This window comes from Mustela putorius, unplaced genomic scaffold (assembly GCF_011764305.1).
Source record: "Mustela putorius furo isolate JIRA1106 unplaced genomic scaffold, ASM1176430v1.1 tig00537227_pilon_pilon_pilon, whole genome shotgun sequence".
NCBI lineage: Eukaryota > Metazoa > Chordata > Mammalia > Carnivora > Mustelidae > Mustela > Mustela putorius.
Window position 1 is genome coordinate 6199444 of NW_025422368.1, and position 21265 is coordinate 6220708.

Here is a 21265-nt window from a genome sequence, read left to right on the forward strand (position 1 = left end):
TGAGAGAGGGAACACAAACAGGGGGAGTGGAGTAGGAGAGGGAGAAGCAGGCTTTCCACTGAGCAGGGAGCCTGATGTGGGCCTCAATCCCAGGACTCGGGATCATCAACTGAGCCAAAGGCAGGTGCTTACTGACTGAGCCACCCAGGCGCCCCTATTGTTGTACTTCTTTTGATTCTTTAAACATGATTTCTTTTAGTTCTTTGAGCATACTTATAATAACTGCTTTGACGTCTTTGCCTGTTAAATCTAACTTCTGGGGACACTTAGATTCTATTAACTTCTGCCTTTCCTGAGAATGAGTCATACTTTCCTCTCTTTGCATATTTTACTGAAAACTGGATTTTTAAAATAATATATTGTAGCAACTCGATCCTGATTTTCTCTCTTAAGGCTGTCTTTTGTGTCATGCATTTAGTAATTTGCCTAGGTTAAACCTATGAAATATGTCTCTCGGAAATGTGTGGCTGCTCCTATCTCTGCTTTTTTCTTGTTTTTATTTTTGTCTGGCTTCACAGGGGTCACCTCTGTGTCTAATTAACCCCAGGGTCAGCCAATCATGGGATGGAAATTATGCTCAAACACCTCAAACCAAAAGGCTTCCGTCCTCTGATAATGAATTTGTGTAGGGGTAGGGGAGCACATTCAAAGTTCAGGTTTTTACTTTTTACTTTCCATTGGGCCCTTTCACAGTTCCTCTATGCATTAATCTTCAAGGTCAACTAGGAGTATGTTGTGATCTTGGTCCCTCTGTTCTCAGCTGTAAATATGTACAGTATCATCCAAGAACACACTTGCTCCACCACAACTATAACCTCAGGGTAGTAGAACCATTGGCCTGCTCCTGCTCCAAGTCAAGCAAGTCCTCTTTGGCTGTGGCAGCAAAGCTGCCAGTCCTATGGCATCTCCCCACCTCGGGAAAATCTCCAGGTGACTGGGCTGAGTGCAGGGCTGGAAAATGGGAGCATCCCCAGACAAGGGTGCCACAGATTCCCACTGTCAGTACTGAGTTTTAGCAGTTCTTCTAGCAAAAACACTCCTCTTATTGTTACATACCTTTGATCTACCTCTACAGTGCTAAAAATGGTTGTTTTCTCCATTTTTTCTAGCTTTGTAATGGCTTTTTAAGGGAGAGGATTTGCCAGAGCCAGAAGTCCCATCTTCCTCAACAAATATTTGATGAGTAATAAGTGACTAAACACGGTGTAATCTGTCTGCTACCTCTACCACCCTACTGCAGCTGTCCCGCAAAAACCATCAGTTGCCTCGCAGGCACTGAAACAGGTTCTGAGTAAGGCAAACCTGGGTTGAATTCCAGTTCTGCCACTTAGTAATTGTGCACTTGGCCAGTGTACTTATATTCTCCAAGTTTTGTTTCTTCTTTTGCTCAATGGCTAAAATCGTGCCTAAGGTGTTATTGTGAGGACAGTGGGATCTGAGTAAGCATTGAGGTGGACACTCCAGGGTTCTTTCCAACAGTGTTTGTCAGGAGGCCTGAGGTCCTGTGCAGCCCGAGTCTGGGAATGCCTCTTGAACTTTATTATAGCCTTTACACTCAATGGACACATAGCTGGTGGGAATGCAAGGATAAGATCACGAAAATTCTTTGAGACTGAATCTGTTATACACAACTGAAAGGTATTATTATGCCTTATTATGCTGTTCTTTGGGAACTTTTTAAAATCCCTCCCTCTGGGAATTTTGGGGTATAGTAGAAATAGGGAAGCTACGGAAATTACTTCTCTGACTTCTTTCATCCTGGACATTTTAACCATGAAACTGTTGATAGTTTCTGAAAGATTAGGACTATAGATGTAAATCCTTCTTAATAAGAAACTCTTACATTTTTAGGTATTCCTTCTTCTAAGAAATGAAGGATGTGGCCCCCCAAATCAGAAAAAAACACATAAACTTGGCGGTTAAGGATGGAGAAGAGAGAACATGACCGAACAGAATGCTTGGAATTTAAAATAAAAATAGTGTGGGGAGGCCATCACCATTTAGGGCCTTGCTGAAAGTTCAGTTCTTTCTGCAGGAAATGCACGTTTAAAAACAGAATAAAAAACAATTGTTCTGGGGCACATGGGTGGCTCAGTGGGTTAAAGCCTCTGCCTTTGGCTGGGGTCATGGTCCCAGGGTCCTGGGATCAAGCCCCGCATCAGGCTTTCTGCTCAGTGGGGAGCCTGCTTCCCCCCACCCCCCTCCCGTCTCTGCCTGCCTCTCTGCCTACTTGTTATCTCTGTCTGTCAAATAAATAAATAAAATCTTTTTAAAAAATTGCTCTCTCCATATTCTTTAAAATTTCTTCCTTATTGGCCTTCCTTTAATTAGTGATACACTATTCACTCCTATTATTCACTACTGTTACTTGATTTTCTTGTCTGCCGCTCTCCAGTGGCAGGGGTGGTACTTTTGTGGATCCACCTATGCTTGGTATGGTCCCTTCCTATGACCTACAGTCAATGATTATGCTCACTTTCACCCCCTTACTCAAAAACCTTCAGTGCTTCTCCACGGAGCTTAAAAGTGGTCCTCAGATTTTTTTTTTTTTTTTGATTGAATGCACTTATCAGTAAACTAATGCTTACATATCCTCTTATAGACACACATGTAATTTATTTTAAAACTATATTTCTACCTTAAAGCATAAGCATCTACCAATATAGAAAGTTTAAGAGGAAGGCATAAAAAAAGTATAAATAGAATCTGTAATATTGGGACGCCTGGGTGGCTCAGTTGGTTAAGCAGCTGCCTTCGGCTCAGGTCATGATCCCAGCGTCCTGGGATCGAGTCCCGCATCGGGCTCCTTGCTCCGCAGGGAGCCTGCTTCTCCCTCTGACTCTGCCTTCCACTCTGTCTGCCTGTGCTCATTCTCACTCTCTCTCTCTTACAAATAAATAAATAAAATCTTAAAAAAAAAAAAAACAAAAAAAAACAAACAAACAAAAAAAAAGAATCTGTAATATTTTCTCTCTGTACCCTGCATACTCTACTCTTGAGACCACAGGTCTGTAGGATAAAATCCAGGTTCTTTAAAACCACAGCTTTCAACCTGGGGTTTGTTGATCCTTGAATAACATGGGTTTGAACTGCACAGGTCCACTGACCTGTGAATTTTGTCTCAGTACAGTACTGTAAATGTATTTGCCCTTTCTTATGTTTTCTTAATAATACTTTTTTTTCTCTAGCTACCTATACCATAAGAATACAGTACATAATACATTTAACATACAAAATATGTATGTTATCATATATCAAATATAGTCAATGCTCTATGTTATCAGTAAAACTTCTGGTCAACAGTAGGCTACCAGTTAAGTTTTGGGGGAGTTTAAAAATTATAAAGGGATTTTCAATGGCATGGGGGAGTTGGTGCTCCTAACCCTGCCTTGTTCAAGAGCCAACTGTATATACTGTAGATAGTATAGTATTAAGGTAAATTTCCAGATTCTGAACTACAAAATGTACCCTCTCCTGAGAGTGATCTGCCTGCGAATGGCTGGCATTGAGCTGATTTCTTTTTTCTATCTCCCCTTTCCCAATTGCTCAGGCCCTTCTCAACAGAAAGCCACTCCTGAGCCATAGGAATTGTGCTTTGTCCCCCAAAGAAGGCACCGTCTGAGAATGCACTATACTTGAGGGAAAATTTCTTGAGAGCCACATAAGAAACACTGATAGGGCAGCACACCCTGGACAAATATTGGCAAACCTCTGGGCTGCGAACAATGGCTACTTTTGAATTAGAAGTCACAAATGACACAAAAATAGACTCAAAATGGATGAAGGACCTCAATGTGCGAAAGGAATCCATCAAAATCCTTTAGGAGAACACAGGCAGCAACCTCTTCGACCTCAGCCACAGCAACATCTTCCTAGGAACATCGCCAAAGGCAAGGGAAGCAAGGGCAAAAATGAACTATTGGGATTTCATCAAGATCAAAAGCTTTTGCACAGCAAAGGAAACAGTTAACAAAATCAAAAGACAACTGACAGAATGGGAGAAGATATTTGCAAATGACATATCAGATAAAGGACTAGTGTCCAAAATCTATAAAGAACTTAGCAAACTCAACACCCAAAGAACAAATAATCCAATCAAGAAATGGGCAGAGGACATGAACAGACATTTCTGCAAAGACGACATCCAGATGGCCAACAGACACATGAAAAAGTGCTCCATATCACTCGGCATCAGGGAAATACAAATCAAAACCACAATGAGATATCACCTCACACCAGTCAGAATGGCTAAAATCAACAAGTCAGGAAATGACAGATGCTGGCGAGGATGCGGAGAAAGGGGAACCCTCCTACACTCTTGGTGGGAATGCAAGCTGGTGAACCACTCTGTAAAACAGCATGGAGGTTCCTCAAAATGTTGAAAATAGAACTTCCCTATGACCCAGCAATTGCACTACTGGGTATTTACCCTAAAGATACAAACGTAGTGATCCAAAGGGGCACGTGCACCCGAATGTTTATAGCAGCAATGTCCACAATAGCCAAACTATGGAAAGAACCTAGATGTCCATCAACAGATGAATGGATCAAGAAGATGTGGTATATATACACAATGGAATACTATGCAGCCATCAAAAGAAATGAAATCTTGCCATTTGCGACAACATGGATGGAACTAGAGCGTATCATGCTTAGCGAAATAAGTCAAGCAGAGAAAGACAACTATCATATGATCTCCCTGATATGAGGAAGTGGTGATGCAACATGGGGGCTTAAGTGAGTAGAAGAAGAATCAATGAAACAAGATGGAATTGGGAGGGAGACAAACCATAAGTGACTCTTAATCTCACAAAACAAACTGAGGGTTGCTGGGGGGAGGGGGGTTGGGAGAAGGGGGTGGGATTATGGACATTGGGGAGGGTACGTGCTTTGGTGAGTGCTGTGAAGTGTGTAAACCTGGTGATTCACAGACCTGTACCCCTGGGGATAAAAATATATGTTTATAAAAAATAAAAATATTAAAAAAAAAAAGAAGTCACAAATGAGGTGGTGGAAGACCTTGTAGGAATATAGCATTTAAAATTTTGGGATGCCTGGGTGGCTCAGTTGGTTAAGCAGCTGCCTTCGGCTCAGGTCATGATCCCATCGTCCTGGGATCGAGTCCCACATCGGGCTCCTTGCTCCGCAGGGAGCCTGCTTCTCCCTCTGACTCTGCCTTCCACTCTGTCTGCCTGTGCTCGCTCTCACTCTTTCTCTCTCACAAATAAATAAATAAAATCTTTTAAAAAAATAAATACATAAAATTTTTTGGTACGATTTATTTATGTATTTAAAGTTGCGCAGGGAGAGGAATAGAGGGAAAGAAATCTCAAGCAGAATCTGTGCTGAGCGTAGAGCCTGATGCAGGGCTCGATCCCACAACCCTGGGGATCACAACCTGAGCCAAAACTAGGAGTTGGCTGCTCAACTAACTATACCACCCAGGCGCTCTGGAATATACTGTTTTAAATTAGAAAATGAAGCTAAACTTTTTCTGACAGAAAATGAGTGTTTAACTGAGTGGTTTAACCATGGAGGTTGGTTTTGCCAATTAAGTGATATTCCACAAGTGGACTGGGCTAGATCCAAGGCTCCATATTTTTGATGAAAATATGCAAAGCACTTACCCGATACACAATACACCAGAAATTTCAACATCTGCAGCTATTTCATCTTCCCACAACCACTGCCTTAAATTAAAATTCACAATATTCACAACCATGCTTTTTGTCTCTCCTTTCAGTCCCTCTCAAGCTTCAGCCAAACCACAGTTATGCTCCTAGGCACTCTTCCAGGTCTATATCTTCGTATGTGTTCATGTCAGTTCCTCCCTCAGAAATACCCTTCCCTCCCACCTCCGTGTGTTGAGTTCCTACCTAACAGCTGCTTGATCTGAGCACTAATTAGGTACTGAGGATGGAAAATGAACAGAATGATAATCGTGGCCCTGTTTTTATAGAATGTCAGAGTCTAGTATGGGAGACAGATAAGCAGTGACAATATAATATTACAGAGCTATGATGGGGAACTGTGAGGTTCTGGGAACTCATCAGGACCACAATCTCTTCCCCTGGGGGTCAAGGAAGTCTCAGAGGAAGTGACCAGAAAGCCAAGACCCACTTATGAGGTGTTAGCCTGACATTTTGCAGGATGGGCAAAGAAGAGGACTGATCTATTCTGAGAGAACAAAAAATGAGCTTAATTGACAGTGTCAAGGCAGTTCTTCTGTGAAGTTAGGATTCTGAACAGGAGAGACACACCTACCTAACTGTGGGGTCCAGACAGAAATTTCTACCAAGTTTAATCTGTTTCATATTCTTGAGAGATCGGTCACATTTTCTCAAGAGCCCAATTTAGAATAGACTGAAAGTCAAGGGAGAGGTCATCCCTGTAAAAATTTTCCCTTGCCTTTTTTCCAAAAACAAAATATTTGAACCCTGGGCCCAATTGCTCAGGGAATGGGCAGGCTTTTTATATTAGGTTCACCAGAAATAGTGCTAAATGAATACTCTTGGGAGGTCTGGTAAAGAAAGTGACAGGTGGTTTATATATGTGACTCCAAGTGTGGGGCACCCTCCAAACAAATATGGAAATAAGGAAAAACACAGAAGAGAAAACATTCAGTTTTCAGGGACTACCTTGTGCCACAACAGAGGAGAGACTGTGAGGGCTTAAGGTATCTGGTTCCTCACTGCTCCACCTCTGATCCTCTCCCTCACTGTCCTGAGCCAGAGGCCATGACAGCAGCTTCACTAAGGGACATTCAACTCTCTGCTTCATACCCCCACTCACAGTACTGATGTGTCAGCAAGCAATTTAAGTCTATGAAAGACTCTCCTCTACAAATACATTAGTAGAGGAAAGGTATGATGGATGTAGCCATCAGCCATCTGATCCTTTCCATACTCGTCACAGTCTGGTACCCAGTAACTATTCGTTCATTCAAAACAGAAAATATACTCAGTTTGCTAGTTCTCTGTTACAGTCCACCCACGTATCGTTGCAATGGATTTTTATTTTCTTTCTCATCTGCTTTCTTAATTGTGTATCTTCTTCAAGTACCCATGTGAAGGGTAAACATTTTCTCCACGAAACTATTGACTGTGGCAGTAGAATCAGGTAAGTTTCAGCCACGAGGGCTTAGTTATCAAAGCACCAAAGGATATCATTAAAAAACAGACTGTGTGGAAATCACATGATATTCACCCCAAGGACTACATAACCAGTGACGTTCCTATAGATGAGATTGTTGGTAAAGCTACTTCATCTTTCAGGAAAACCATTATAAACTTATCCCAGAACACAAAAATTCCATTTTTGCTACAAAGTTATTATCCGTCTCAGGAGAGTCACAAATATATGTGCTAACATTTTTCCATTAGAAATGTTTCCTATCAGTGATACCATGTTTTTCCAGATGGGTGGGCCAACAGTCATTCTGCTCTAAAACTGCTATCAGACTTCCAAGCAGTTTCTGATTATGGCCTTTAGCAAAGTTCGCAACAATGGTGAATGCAGGTTTGTGCAGAAGTGTGTATACAAATGCATTTGCAAATGGGTTTAGACTTTTGGGTGAAAGGGGCCTGAAGTCTCCTAAATAGGAAAATCTTCAAGTAAATCAGAACTGACTCAAGAGTTTGGAAAATGGTATAGGGCTCACTGACTTTATATGAAACCACAGCCAGGCCACATTTTAACTCGTCCCCACTCTCAGATTAATTTTATGTCTGTCACCCTCTTCACCTTTGAAATTCTTTCCATTCAGCAAAATTCAGGAGAACAAATACATTTTGACCTCTGTTCCTGATACTTCCCTGTGTGCCTTGATGAAAAATACAGTTTTAGTTTTCAGCGCTGCACGTGAAAGGGGTGGGGGTGTAATGAAATTAATTATGCCTCCTTCTTTTCCCTGAAGCCCCAGGCTTTCCTAAGAGAACACCCAGATACTGCGCGCCAATACATTGAGACCCGAGGGCTCCTCAAAACAGATGTTGTCTGGTTTCTTGCAGAGGGTCAGTTTAGTCTCTTTTTAAATAAGCAGATCTGCATGTGAACGCTACCTTGGTGCGGGAGCCTGTCCTGGCCTTCTTCGCCGGGGACGCCTCGCCTCCCGGGGCAGGACCCTGCAGTGGCGCGGCGCGTCCAGCAGATGGAGCCGCAGCTGAATTTTCGTGAGCCGCTCTCTACACGGAAGGAGTCTGGAATAAACAGGAAGGGGATTTTTTTTTTTAAATCATCCTACTTTTTAACAAATATTGCCTTCTTCGTCAGGTCAGAGGCTCTTTTTATTTGACTAAGTTGACGTGCATTTAAAGTTTAAAAAATCAGTGATTACGCAATCCCCAATACAGGCTTTTGTTTTTTGGGTTTTTTTTAGGATTTCCTTTCTTTCGAGGGACCCCAAAATCACATTTTTAGTAGTATCAACTATCACAAGGGCATGGTGGTTGAGAAACGTCAGCAGGCAGCGATGGGTAGAGAAAAGCTACCGCAACAGGACACGACAAAAGAGAGGGACCGGGCGGCCTCCGCAGGCCGCGGCGGAAGTGAGCTCCGCGAGGGGCGGGGCGGGGCGGTGGCCGCGGGCGCCGCGAAACACAGCGCCGCCTGCCGGTGAAAAGGGGGAGAGCACGGATCTCGCCGGAGGCTGTGGCGTCGCTACCCAGTCGGCTCAGACCGAGCCCGCATTCCGAAGTCCGTTGCACTCAGGATGCCGCGCGATATACCCCCTACCCAGCGAGACCGAAAGTGATGGGCAAAACCCGAGCAGCCTTTCTATCGAGAAGAGAAACGTGCAGGCCCGTTATGGTTTTGGGAAACAATGTTTCGAGGGGCTTGGCTGGTTTTAATGCTTCCTAAAGCCTGAAAGGATGATTGTTATTTAAGATAATCCCAAAGAAGAGAGAAAATAGAAACCCTATCGGAGCTCATTTTGATTTATCCCATCCTGTTTTCAGTTATTTACAAAATATTATAAATGGTTATCAGAATCAAATTGGAAAAAACGGGCAAGACCCTGGGTTTCAAGGTGAATGCACTTATCATTTCCCATAACGGCCCCTCATTTTTATTCCAGGATTGTTGCAGTGGTGTTTCTTGAGTCCCTCCTCCTCTCCCCACTTCCCTTTTCTCTTCACTCATTTGACAGGAGCCTCCGCAATCATCTGCTTAGAACACGTCAGCATCATCCACTGGGAGAGAATCGTGGCACCACCTTTCTCCCCCTATGGCTGAAGCCCAGAGAAAGATGACAGGCTGCGCTGCTGTTCTCAAGCCAGCGCGATTGCTGGGAACTGTAACCTGCAAGATGATGCCAAAGGGCAGCTTCCTCTCTTTTTATGCTGCAAGGAACTTTATGTTGCCCTTCATTAGCTGATGCTTTCTCCCCAGAGCCCTGTCCTTCAATTGCCCAAATGATGTGCTAAGTCCCTTCCACTTGCAGCAAAGATTCCATACATTAAGTGTAAAAATCACCCATTTCTGTTTTTCTTCCAGTAAGGGAGTAAAGACCCATAGGTGGAACGGTGTCCTTTAGATTAGCCATGCTGTTTATCGGGTCCCTGTTCTCTGACATGAAAATTCACACCTCTCATCAGGGTATAGCTGTAGGCATAAATTACAGGCTCTGGTTCAAAACAGGACCCTCTCCTTCTCCCAGTAGCATCAGAAACACACTAATTAGGGACCTAATTAGAACACAAGGCTTCTTGAGGGTCCTGGAGTAGGAAGGTTGGGCCCCCAAGTCCTGTACTGATGACTTGGGCTGCAGTCACAACTGGCTAGGTTCACAGCCTGGATCCAACCAGGTGAGCATGGAGAGCTCAGTGTTTGGAACACAAAGGAGAGCAATGAATATATAGTAACTTTGTGAATCAGGGACAAAATCCAAGAGGAAGCCCGGCATTTTGTTTATCAGCAGAGAAAGGGAAGTAAAGGAGGGAATGTCTCCTTAAATGTTACTGTGTTATGAAAGTGTCCTCTGGGGAGAGGATCCATGAACAGGGCAGCTGATAACACTAATACTGTTCAGGTAGTTCTCCCCACATCTCCAGGACTGCTGAACCAAGTGTAATGGGGAGGGATACAGCTCCGAGCCTTTCCGGCTGTGATCAGAGGGAGTTGGCTCAGACAAAGCAAAGCAGCTTCTCTCTTGGTTCTCTTTGTTCTTCCTTGGAAAATGGGCTCTCGCTCAGGTCTCATACACCAGCTGCTTTCGCCTCTGGTACAAGGGCAAAATAAAGTAATTGCTACTAATTATTTGGACAGCATATTTCTGGAGCCCTGAACTCTTTGGAAATGCAGGACTAAATTATTTTTAGAATTCTAATGTGCTATAAATTGCTATAAATTTTTATTTTGCATTTTTAGGCAAAAATTTCAGAGAGGGGCCCTTCTCCATCAAATAAAAATAAAAATGCTGCCTTCAAAAGGGGTAATGGAGGCAGAGTGCTTTGAATCCCACTTAACCTAATAACTACATGTCCTGCACCTTATGCTTCAGAAGCTCTTTCTCACAGAGCTTATGATTTAACGAGCAAATTCTTTGTCTGCTAAGAAATCACTTCAGCAGGAAAAGGGCTCTCTGACAAACCACACCTTTTTATACCATAAATGACTTCTTTCTAGTAAGAATGATTTAACATAGCTCTTTTCAAAGTAAAAACATTCAGAATTTTCTATCCCAGATATAAGCATGGAATTAAGACAAAGAGTGCTTGTCTTAGAAATAGGCAGGCCACTCCCCAAGCCCTCAGGGCCCTCAGAGCATCTGCTGCCTGGACTGATTCTTAAATCAAAAGCCACACATGGCTTCTGTGCTTGACAGCTGAGGTGGCCTTCGATGTCCAGTGTGGGCTGGCTGGAATGGGTTCACATGCACAACAGAAAATGGGCTCTGTGCGTCAAGAGAAAGCTTACTGGGCTGAGAAGGGCTAGGGTGATGTTTGGAAATACTGTCAGTTTACTTCTTGGGAATCCCCCCACCCCAAAGTAAGTACTTTCAGTCCCTTTATGTGGCATCCTCAGGCTCTTTACTACAGTTCCTGCTTTTGGGGGGATTTTATCTGCTCACTAAATATTGGTTATTTGGTCCAGACTCATAGAAAATCTGCACGTCAAGACCAGCCGAGGAGAGAGCAGCTCCTCTCTGCCAGTTCCTGGTGACTTCCTTCTTTCTAGCACTCTCAAGAGGAAGTGAGAGCAGTCCCCAGGCAGGAAACCGCCCTGCATTAGCTGCTAATTTGAGGGTTCGGGTTCTGTAGGTGAGGTCCAGATGAGCTTCTAAAATAATTCTGAAGGTAGATAAGGAACAAATAAGCAGGTGTTATGGAGTCTATATACCTTTGTAATTAACCGAAAATTTTGATAAAGTAGTCACTGGGCATGTATATTCATACTACTATCCTGTATTTATATAATTATCTGTTACCCAGACAGCATATTACAGAATGCCTTTCATCTGACAGGTCCCTTCCTGTGTTAAGCTGGCATATTAAGGCACTCCAACTTTATAGCCAGAAGCATCTGGAGGACAAGAGTGCTGTCATGCCCGCGCCCCTTCTTTACGTTTCACACAGTACCCAGCAGAGTATTTGACACGCATTAGGTGCTCAGGAAAGAGCTGCTTTAAGGAAAAAACAGGCTGGCCTGGGTGGCTCAGTCGTTAAATGTCTGCCTTCCACTCAGGTCATGATCCCAGGGTCTGGGATCGAGCCCCCGTGTTGGGGTCCCTGCTCATCAGGAAGCCTGCTTCTCCCTCTCCCACTCCCCCTTGCTTGCATTACTTCTCTCTCTGTGTCTCTCTCTGTCAAATAAAGTCTTTAAAAAAAAGAAAGAAAAGAAAAAGATTATGGACTAAAGGAGCGATGAATAGCTGTGCTTTAATCCTGAGATTAGTCCTGCCTTTGTTGTCAGGACTGGAGAGACTGGAGAGTGCTACTGCATCCAAAGAAAACAGAAGTGGAGACAGATATCGCAGCTTCTCTGGCTGATATGCCATAGATTTACTTTACATACATTATCTCATTTACACTTTACCACAGGCTAAGTTTACTATTACTACTGCCCTTATTTTACATATCACAAAACATTACCTGAGACACACAACTAGCAAACAGCCTCATGGGGACTTGAGTCCAGAGAGAAGTCAGCGTTCAGAAGCCACTCCTTTAGGCACAGTCATGCTTCAGAATATCTAATAACACCGTTTATAGCTCCATTCTCTAACTAACTACCCTTCTTGGGAGAATTGCCTCGAGACATAATATCTGAGTTGGGAGGGAAAGAGGAAGAGGGTAATAAACACAATTCATAACTGACAAGTCTCCATCTTCATGGTTTTAATGTTCTTTTCTGTGTGTTAACTCACTTAATCCTCACAGCTCTCTGTCAAGTATGTTACTATTCTTTCTTCTAGATAAGGAATGTATCTCTAGAGAACAGTTGGGTTTAAAACAACAACAACAGGGGCACCTGGGTGGCTCAGTCATTAAGTGTCTGCCTTGGCTCAGGCCATGATCCCAGGGTCCTGGGATCCAGCCCCTCATCGGGCTTCCTGCTTGTTAGGGAGTCTGCTTCTCCCTCTCACATTCCCCTTGCTTGTGTTCCCTCTCTTGCTGTGACTCTGTCAAATAAATAAAATCTTTAAACAACAACAACAACATGCTTAAATTCCGAGGCTGAGAAATAGCAAATGTACTGATAGGTAACACCAGGCCTGCCTTGGCCTCTCACCTCAGCCCAGAGTGAGAGTGTAGGTGCTTCCTATGCTCCCTTCCTTTCTTCCTTATTAATGCTCCGTGAGCCATAAAGCTTATGTCTGTCTCTACCTGCGCCGTAAATCCAAATATGGTTGACATGATGTGCCACTAAGTCATTTCAAAAGCAGAAGCAAGGTAGAGAGGAAACAGAGTGACAATGCATGGAATGCTACATAACAATTAAAAAGAATGAATTACATTGAAACATACCGCCATGAAGTGATCTCCACAGGCATAGTAAGTTGACAAAAATAATAAGAGCAGGGGTGTCTGGGTGGCTCAGTCGTTAAGAGTCTGCCTTCGGCTCAGGTCATGGTCCCGGGGTACTGGGATTGAGTCCCGCGTCGGGATTACTGCTGGGTGGGAAGCCTGCTTCTCCCTCTCCCACTTCCCCTGTTCATGTTCCCTCTCTCTCAGTGTGTCTCTCTGTCAAATAAATAAACAAAATCTTAAAAAAAAAAACCTGCTTTAAAAAAATAAGAGCAAACTGCAGAATAAAAAAATACAGCATGGTACCGTGTATATTTTTAAAAAGACACAAAACAATATGTTACACACACTCACACACACACACACACACACATCTACGCAAACACACCGCAAACAGCTGGTTATACCCCAAACTGACAGCTGATTTCCCTGGGGAAAGGACAAGGCCTGGGGTGAGGTGGGTAGCCCCGGCAGAATTTATCTTTTTACCAGATTATTTATTCAAATAAGGTGTATGTAAAAGAGAAAGGGGAAAAAAGGAAAGCAGAAAAGAAACAAGTGTCGCTGCTGGAAAAGAAAGAATAGCGACACACAGTAAAGTACTGTAAGCGGTAGGAAACCTTCCAGACAAAAATCCACTGCCTTGCTCATGTGCATAAGAAACCAGAGGATGAGCAGAGATTTCTCACGTTGGCATTATTATTATGAATTTGGTGAGTTTTAAGATGCAGTATCTCCTAACTCCAACAGAAACACAGTGCTGAGAAGTACATTAGACCTGGAGCCAGACAGCCGAAGGTCAAGGCCTGACTCTGCATTTCCCTGTAAACTTGGGCTAATTTCTCAAGGCCTTAGTGTCCTTATCTGCAGAGTGAAGATAGCAGTAATATACTTCACAGGATGCTTCGAGGATTGAGATAATACCCAGGAAAGAATAGTAAAATCATGCAGACTGAGACTTAGAACTTATAAATTATGTTGGTGTTGACTGTCTTCCCAACCTTTCCCTCCCACTGCAGACAATTATGCGTTCTCACACCTTTGAGTATGCCCCACACTGAGGCAGGATTAAATGAACAAGCCATCAGTCTTTAATATAATATTTGCTGATTACAGGCTTCCATTATTTGAGGCTTTAGATTATGAACACGCCTAGCCTTTAAGCTTCAATAGCTCGCATTTGTGTACTTATTTGAAGGAATATATTCATTTGATTCGTGTATACAACATACCCTTTTCCTGTGAAACCTACTTTTGATGCAAGAGCTAAAATACCCAAATCAGAGACACCATTTAAAGTACAAGCCAAAAATACCATAAAAAAATTTTTTTTGCACCTTAAATGTGCTTATCTGTGGTCCTACTAAAATTCCAAGCTGTTCCAAAATTTCCAGACTCCAACTACAAGCCTTATAAGAAAAGGGGTTTCAGAAACAATCAAAGAAACACTAGTACCACCAATATAATCAGACACAAAAGAGAAACATGAGCAGATGAGTAAATATCAGTCGCACACACACAGCACCATGCCGACCACGCAGGATGGAACTAGGTTCAATCACAGCCTCACCTTGGAAACAGAGCCAGGTTCTCGGCTTTTGCCGGGTGTGCCTGTGTTAAACAGCGCAGGGACCTGCAGATTTCTGGTGAAGCGAAGAAGAATCCAGTTTAAGTTGTTTGAGTTCGGAAAGGATCCATTTGAAGGAACCAATTCCAGGCACACAAAGCACACATTCCTCCCGGGCTCCTCCACCCCATTCAACCCCGCTGTCAGTTTCGAGCTGGGCGCCCATTGTTCACTTTGTTCTACTCTAATTAGACTTGACAGATTGCTCTTTCTGGCTAGACTGGCTATGGCCAAGATTGGAGAGAAGAGGTGAGGCTGACCTTGTCACTGTGCCCTTGGGATCAGAGCCCCACCCCCCACTCTACTCCACCAACACTGAAATGTATGAAATGTACACCCCCCCCACCCCAGCTTCCCCCACCGCCAAGCTCGGATCTGTTCCCCTTCAACCCCCTGGCAGTCCCGTCGCCATGGACTTGAGATTCAAACCCTCATTGTCTGCAGAAGGGAAATACGTGTGCTCTAATATTTTTCATATTAATACTCTGACCCTTAGTTGTTGTTTTCTTTTTTTTCTTCAGATCTGGTGGGGAAAAACCAGACCAACTTTTCTGAAGGGAAAGATACTGCAATTTTGCCCTGGAGCCCAGAAATATTGGTTGCTTAATGAAACAGAGCTCTGGAAGGATTCAGGCCCTGACACGACCTGCATGGGTCTAAAGCAAATCCCTGGCCCAGCGGCCCTCAGTGTCCATATCTGTAAAATGCCATCAATACTTCTTGAACCTCTGTTGTATCAAAAACAGGTTAAGCTGGTGTTAAATAAAAATTAGACCATAAAATGGTAGAGCTGGAAATGATCTTAGACATCATCAAGTCCAGTATCATCATCTGGAAGATTATTATAAAAAATAGAGGACAAAGAGGGAGGGGCCATGCACAGGGTCATGAAATTAGTTCTTAAATCTTAAACACCTGGCGCTGAACAACAGCTTGCTAATTAGTTTTGTCTCTAACCTGCCATTTCCTGGTTTATCCTATGCTTGATAACAAATCATATCGGCCAGGAAGACAACTTGCTTTCTCTGAGGAAGGAATTCTCCTCACCCAAGGACTATGTTCTCAGAAAGGCTTCCCTTTACTGAGAATCCAACGGTCCTGTAATAAATAGATCCTGACTCACCACATGGCTCTTACTGGGGTGCAGGATGGAACTCGACAGACTTGGGGTAGGGGCCTTCCTCTCAAATAGGAATGACCCCCTCCTTGACCTAAGTCTGGCTGTGCCTGTTGCCTCAAGGGCTATGAGCAGGAGAGACTGTTAGAAATTCCTCCTTGGGGGCACCTGGGTGGCTCAGTGGGTTAGGGCCTCTGCCTTTTGTTGTGGTCCCGGGGTCCTGGGATCGAGCCCCACGTCGGGCTCTCTGCTCGGTGGGTAGCCTGCTTCCTCCTCTCTCTCTGCCTGCCTCTCCACCTACTTGTGGTCTCTGTCGGTCAAATAAATAAATAAAATCTTAAAAAAAAAACCAAAAAACAATCTTCTCCTTGGAACAAATCTAGTGTTTCCTAGTTGGCAATGTAAACCCACTCTTTATGGTTCACTCACCTATCCCCAAGTATTTATGAAAACCCATTATTGTGTTAAGCCCCTGAAAGCTGGCAAGACTGGTACAATGACTAGGATCAGGCCTCTAGGAGTCTCAGAAGGAGCCAGCAGTGTAAAGGCTGATGTGTGTGGGAGCCCTGAGGGATGAGGGTGGAAGGAGGAGACAGTCAATTCTCCTTGACCGGGGTTTAAGGAATTTAAACACCTAATAGAGAAAAAATAAATAAATAAAAATTTTAAAAAGTCATAAAGGAGATGATAACTAGAGCTAAAACTTTAGGAAATGAAGGCTATTTTCCAGGTGGAAGCAAGGAAAGTATGTGGCATTCAGACAGAGAGTGAGCCCGTTGTTTGGGGGGCGGGGGAATGTTTTTGGCCTGCATAGTATGAGAAAGCATCAACCAAAGATGAGACTGGGCACTTAGGTAGAGATCAATGAAAACACTATATCACAGAGGAAGAAGTTTGGATTTTATTGTAGCAGTTCAGAAGAATCACTGCAAAGTTCCAAGCAAAGAAATAACACTGTTCTGATTGCATTTTATAAAGATGGTGTTGATGGCAGTGGGGAAGACAGATTGGGGGAGGACTGGGAAGGAGCAAGACCCAAGGCAAAAAGACTTAACGACACAACTGCAGCAGTTTAGGTGACATGAGACAGTTGACTCAGTCAGCAGGAAGAATCAAGGGAGGGCAATGTTTTAGTTTTTGTTTCCAAGAGACTTCAGTAACTTTGGATCCTGACTCGACTAGATCAACTGTAAAGAGAAAATGTGGAAGACAAATAGAGTATTAAGTAAGATTAAGGTATTCTTGTGCATTTTATTAGGTGTGATAATGTTACCTCAAACAAAGCAGCATACTGAAGGGTTTAATGGGTGAGATAGCATGATGTCTGGATTTGCACTAAAACACTGTAGAAATAATAGATGAAGTAACTATGAAGAAAAGTTAATAATTATTAAATCCACACGATGGATATGTCGGGGTCCATTATGCTCTATGTATACTTGAAAATTGTCAAAATGAGGGGCGCCTGTGTGGCTCAATCATTAGGCATTTGCCTTTGGCTCAGGTCATGATCCCAGAGTCCTGGGATAGAGTCCTGCATTGGGCTCCCTTTTCCATGAGAGAGGCCAGCTTCTCCTCTCCTACTCTCCCTGCTTGTGTTCCTTTTCTCACTGTCACTCTCTCTGCCAAATAAATAAAATCTTTTTTTTTTTAAGTATCAAAATGAAAACCTAATAAATTAGGCAAAGGAAAATGAGATCCCAAATTAAAGAAATTAGAGTAAAAATGGAGAGGAGATAGCTTAAAGATAGAATTAACAATGCTCAGTGACTGGTTAAAAGTGGTTACTGAGGGGTTTTGTTGTTGTTGTTGTTTTGAGAGAGAGAGAGAGAGCGAGCACTGAGCTGGGAGGAAAGAGAGAAGCAGGCTCCCCACGAGCAAGAAGCCCGATGAGGGGCTCAATCCCATGATCCTGGGAACATGACCTGAGCCGAAGGCAGAGAGTCAACTCACTGAGCCACCCAGGCACCCCCAAAAGTGGTTATTGAAACTGAAGAGTTGGCATGACTTCCAGGCTTTTGCTTGGGAGCCTGGGGAGACAGTAAAGAACCTACTCTTTCAGGCATGAAGAATTGGAGTTTCAGAGAAACACTGAGTTAGTGCTGTCCAGTAGGCAGTTGGACACATAGATCTAAAGATCAGGAGAGAAGCTATGACTGGGGGTGTGAATTTGCGAGCTGTCACTTCACCAACACTTGGGTAGTGATTCAAACAACTGGGAGAGCATGGTGGACGAGAAGGTAAGATGGCTGAGGAAGAAGCCCAAGGCACACTTACATTTAAGAAGTGGGGAAAGGAAGGAAGAACTTTCAGAAAAGAAGAATGGCCAGAGGATAAGTATGAGAAGAAACAGGAAAAACATAATTTCTGGAGAATCTGTCAAGAAATAAGGGGTCAACAGAATCAAATACCCCAAGTTAAAATGTGAAACCCATTGGATTTAGCATCAAAGAGACAATGGCCAAAGAACTTTCAGGAGAAAGTAATGTGTTGAAAAGTGAATCGGGAGAGTAAATGAAGTCTGAAGGATGGGGGAGGGCTGGATTGCATGATCCTCACAGGATGAGAGGGTTGCCTAGAAATGGTTTGCAAATAGGCAAGCTCTAGGCCAATCAAACCTTTGCTCAATGGGGTTCAGTAGAAGTGGATTCCTGAGAGGAGAAAAAGAACACGTCTTAGGTAAAGCGAGGAGGAGGAGGGTGCATTCTATAAAGAGATTAAGCATTAAAAAAAGAAAAAAGAATATAGGGGACAGTTCAATGAAACAAAGATCCCAGAGGGCACTGTGGAGAGAGTTTACGAGGTCAGCAGTGTCTGAGAGTCACGAGGGCAGACGGGGATTCTTTTGACCTCTGGCTGGCGTGTCTTAGCAACCTCTTCAGTGATTCCCCAAATTCAATGCTCTCCACTCCACACCATCTTGCAGGTAGCAAATCTGGAAAATGCTTATAGAGCATGACCTTGATCATGTCAAACCCTTGCCACAAAACTTTTATTAGCTCCAATACCTATTGCATTAGGTATTAGGTATAATATAGCCCTTCCATAATCTGACCCCAACTTGCTTTCTTCAGCCTGATCTTTTGGGGTTTGTTTGTTTTTATTTGTTTTGTGTTCCTTTTCATGAACCTTCCTTCCAAAATGCCAGGCTACTCACTGTTCTCTAAATATATTAATTTCTTAAAATATTATAGAAAAAGGGCTGAGAAGGGTCTAACATGTGACAGCATTCAACAGATGTTTGTTTTTGGATACTAACCGATTTATCATTCCCCAGTTCTCTTTTCCCCAAAGTGTCTTTCCACCTTCCTTTATGTTACAGGGCAAGATTCAGATCAGCTGTCATCTCTTCTGGGAAGACTTTCCTGGGTCTGCAGCACACCACCTCTCCACCTCTCTTGACACTCAGCCTATTTGGATCTGCTTAAATGTGTTTCTCTCATTAGAATATAAGTTTCCAGAAGGCCGAAGCCATATATGTATATTTTACGTATTTAGAACATCAGTACATCGCACAGTGCATGGCATTCTACATACAAAATAAGTGTTGAAAGAACTTTGCTCCCTTTCCTCTGTTTCCTCTGTTTTTCTTTTCTTTTTTTTTCCTTTTCTCTTTTTTAAAACTGCCTTTTTACATGCCGTAGGGTATGGTTTCTTATATGATAGCTCGCTCTATTTTTGCATGGCAGTGGACATTGTTTTTGTCACCCCAGGGTCCCTTCCTGTTCTTCTAGCAACAGGATCAGAATTCTCTGCTCTTAGTCTTTGTGATTCAGATGTCCCCCCACCCCAACCCTGGGATGAGGGTGGAAGACAAGTCACAGGTGTCTAAATTAGCCAGTTATTGTCCCATTCCTATGGCCTTCCTGACTGGTTTGAGTGAACATATGCTCTAAGCCTTCCAATTAAAGTAGATCTCGGGACTTTAATCTTCAGAGTTAGTGGAAGAAGGGTGCGCTCTCTCTCTCTCCCTCTCTCTGCTGGACATGGAGTCAATAGGGTGCAAGACTGCTGTTTGAGAATGAACATAATACTTGGAGAGAAGACAACCAAAAGAAAGAGAGAAACAATCCTGGTGATGGAAGCAGAACTGAATTCAGCTATGCTTTGAAAGGAAACTATTGCTTGTCCATTTGTGTTGGGTTTTCTGTTATTTGCAACAAAATCATCTATTTTTTTTTTAAGATTTTATTTACTTGTGAGAAAACGAGCACAAACAAGGGGAGGGGCAGAGGGTGAAGCAGGCCCCTGCTGAGCAGGGAGCCCAACACTGGTCTCCATCTCAGGACCCTGGGATCATGACTCCGGCCCAAGGCAGACACTTAACCTACTGAGCCACTCATGTGCCCCATCAACAAAACCATCTTAACTGATACAATATTTACGTATAACTGATTTATGTAACTAATATAATAATTATTTTATTCTGAATCTAGTACATTGTTTGACACATGAGACTCTTAACAAATGTGTGTTTAGTTGATAAGTAAGTCATTGTGAGCTACAGCAGTTACTGATTTCTATAGGGCAACTTGGCAATATGCATTTACAACCTTAAAAAAGATCATTCTTCTGGGTGCGCCTGGGAGGCTTAGTGGGTTAAAGCCTTAAAAAAAAAAAAAAATATATATATATATATATATAATTTTAAGACTGATTCATTTATTTTAGACGGAGAGAAACAGAGAGAGAGTGCGAGATCGCACAGGCATCCCAGTGAGCTGGGGGAGGGGAAGAGGGAGAGAAACTTCCGGCAGACTCCCCACTGAGCATGGAGCCTGTCTCAGGGCTCAATCCCAGGAGATCATGACCTGAGGCAAAACTAAGGGTCGGAACTTTAACAGACTGAACCACCTCAACTAGGCACCTCAAAAATAAAATCTAGGAAAAAAAAAAATCAAAGCCTGACCTCTACCTGAGACAAAGTAGAGAAAGATATCTCACAAATGTAAATGAGCTAACACTTATTATTACCTATGGTACAGCGTCCAAATTAGCAGGGATAGTTGCTGGTTTCCTTTAGTTTAGTTACAAAATTAACCTTCAGTGCATGCTTTTGTGGCCATCTTATACCTCTCTTCAAAGCCTTTCAATTCTCTTCCTTTTAACTTAGTATAAAATAATTTTATTCTATTGACCTGAAAACAGTTCCCCTCTCTCTTTTTTTTAAAGATTTTATTTATTTTTTTGACAGAGAGAGTGAGAGAGCACAAGTAGGGGGAACAGTATTGTGAGAGGGAGACGATACAGGGCTCAATCCCAGGACCCCAGGATCACGATCCGTGCTGGAGGCAGATGCTTAACCAACTGAGCCACCCAAGTGCCCCAACATTTTACTTCTTAGATTCACTTAATCTAATGATTTTCATGTCCCCTTTCCTTCATTCCAGTCACCAACATGTATAAATTTCTGGCCTTAAACATATTATATTTGGTCAATTCTAGATATACACTTTTTCACATTTTAACATCTCTGAACTCAGCAAGTGTCTTACAACCAGCGGTATCTGATATTCAATGATGTACAGTAACTTCTTTCTGAGTGAGCAGTTT

General features: G+C 42.9%; 1 long non-coding RNA gene across 1 annotated transcript in view; it reads right to left on the minus strand.

The window, feature by feature from the left end:
- Positions 1–5257: 5257 nt before the first annotated feature.
- The window catches only part of LOC123389979, a 49528-nt gene continuing 33520 nt past the window's right edge, over positions 5258–21265 (minus strand). The window contains exons 4-6 of the long non-coding RNA XR_006604658.1: positions 14539–14611; positions 12969–13184; positions 5258–8198 (exon numbers count right to left, since the gene is read on the minus strand). This is a non-coding gene — a long non-coding RNA (uncharacterized LOC123389979). The remainder of the gene's footprint in view (positions 8199–12968; positions 13185–14538; positions 14612–21265) is intronic.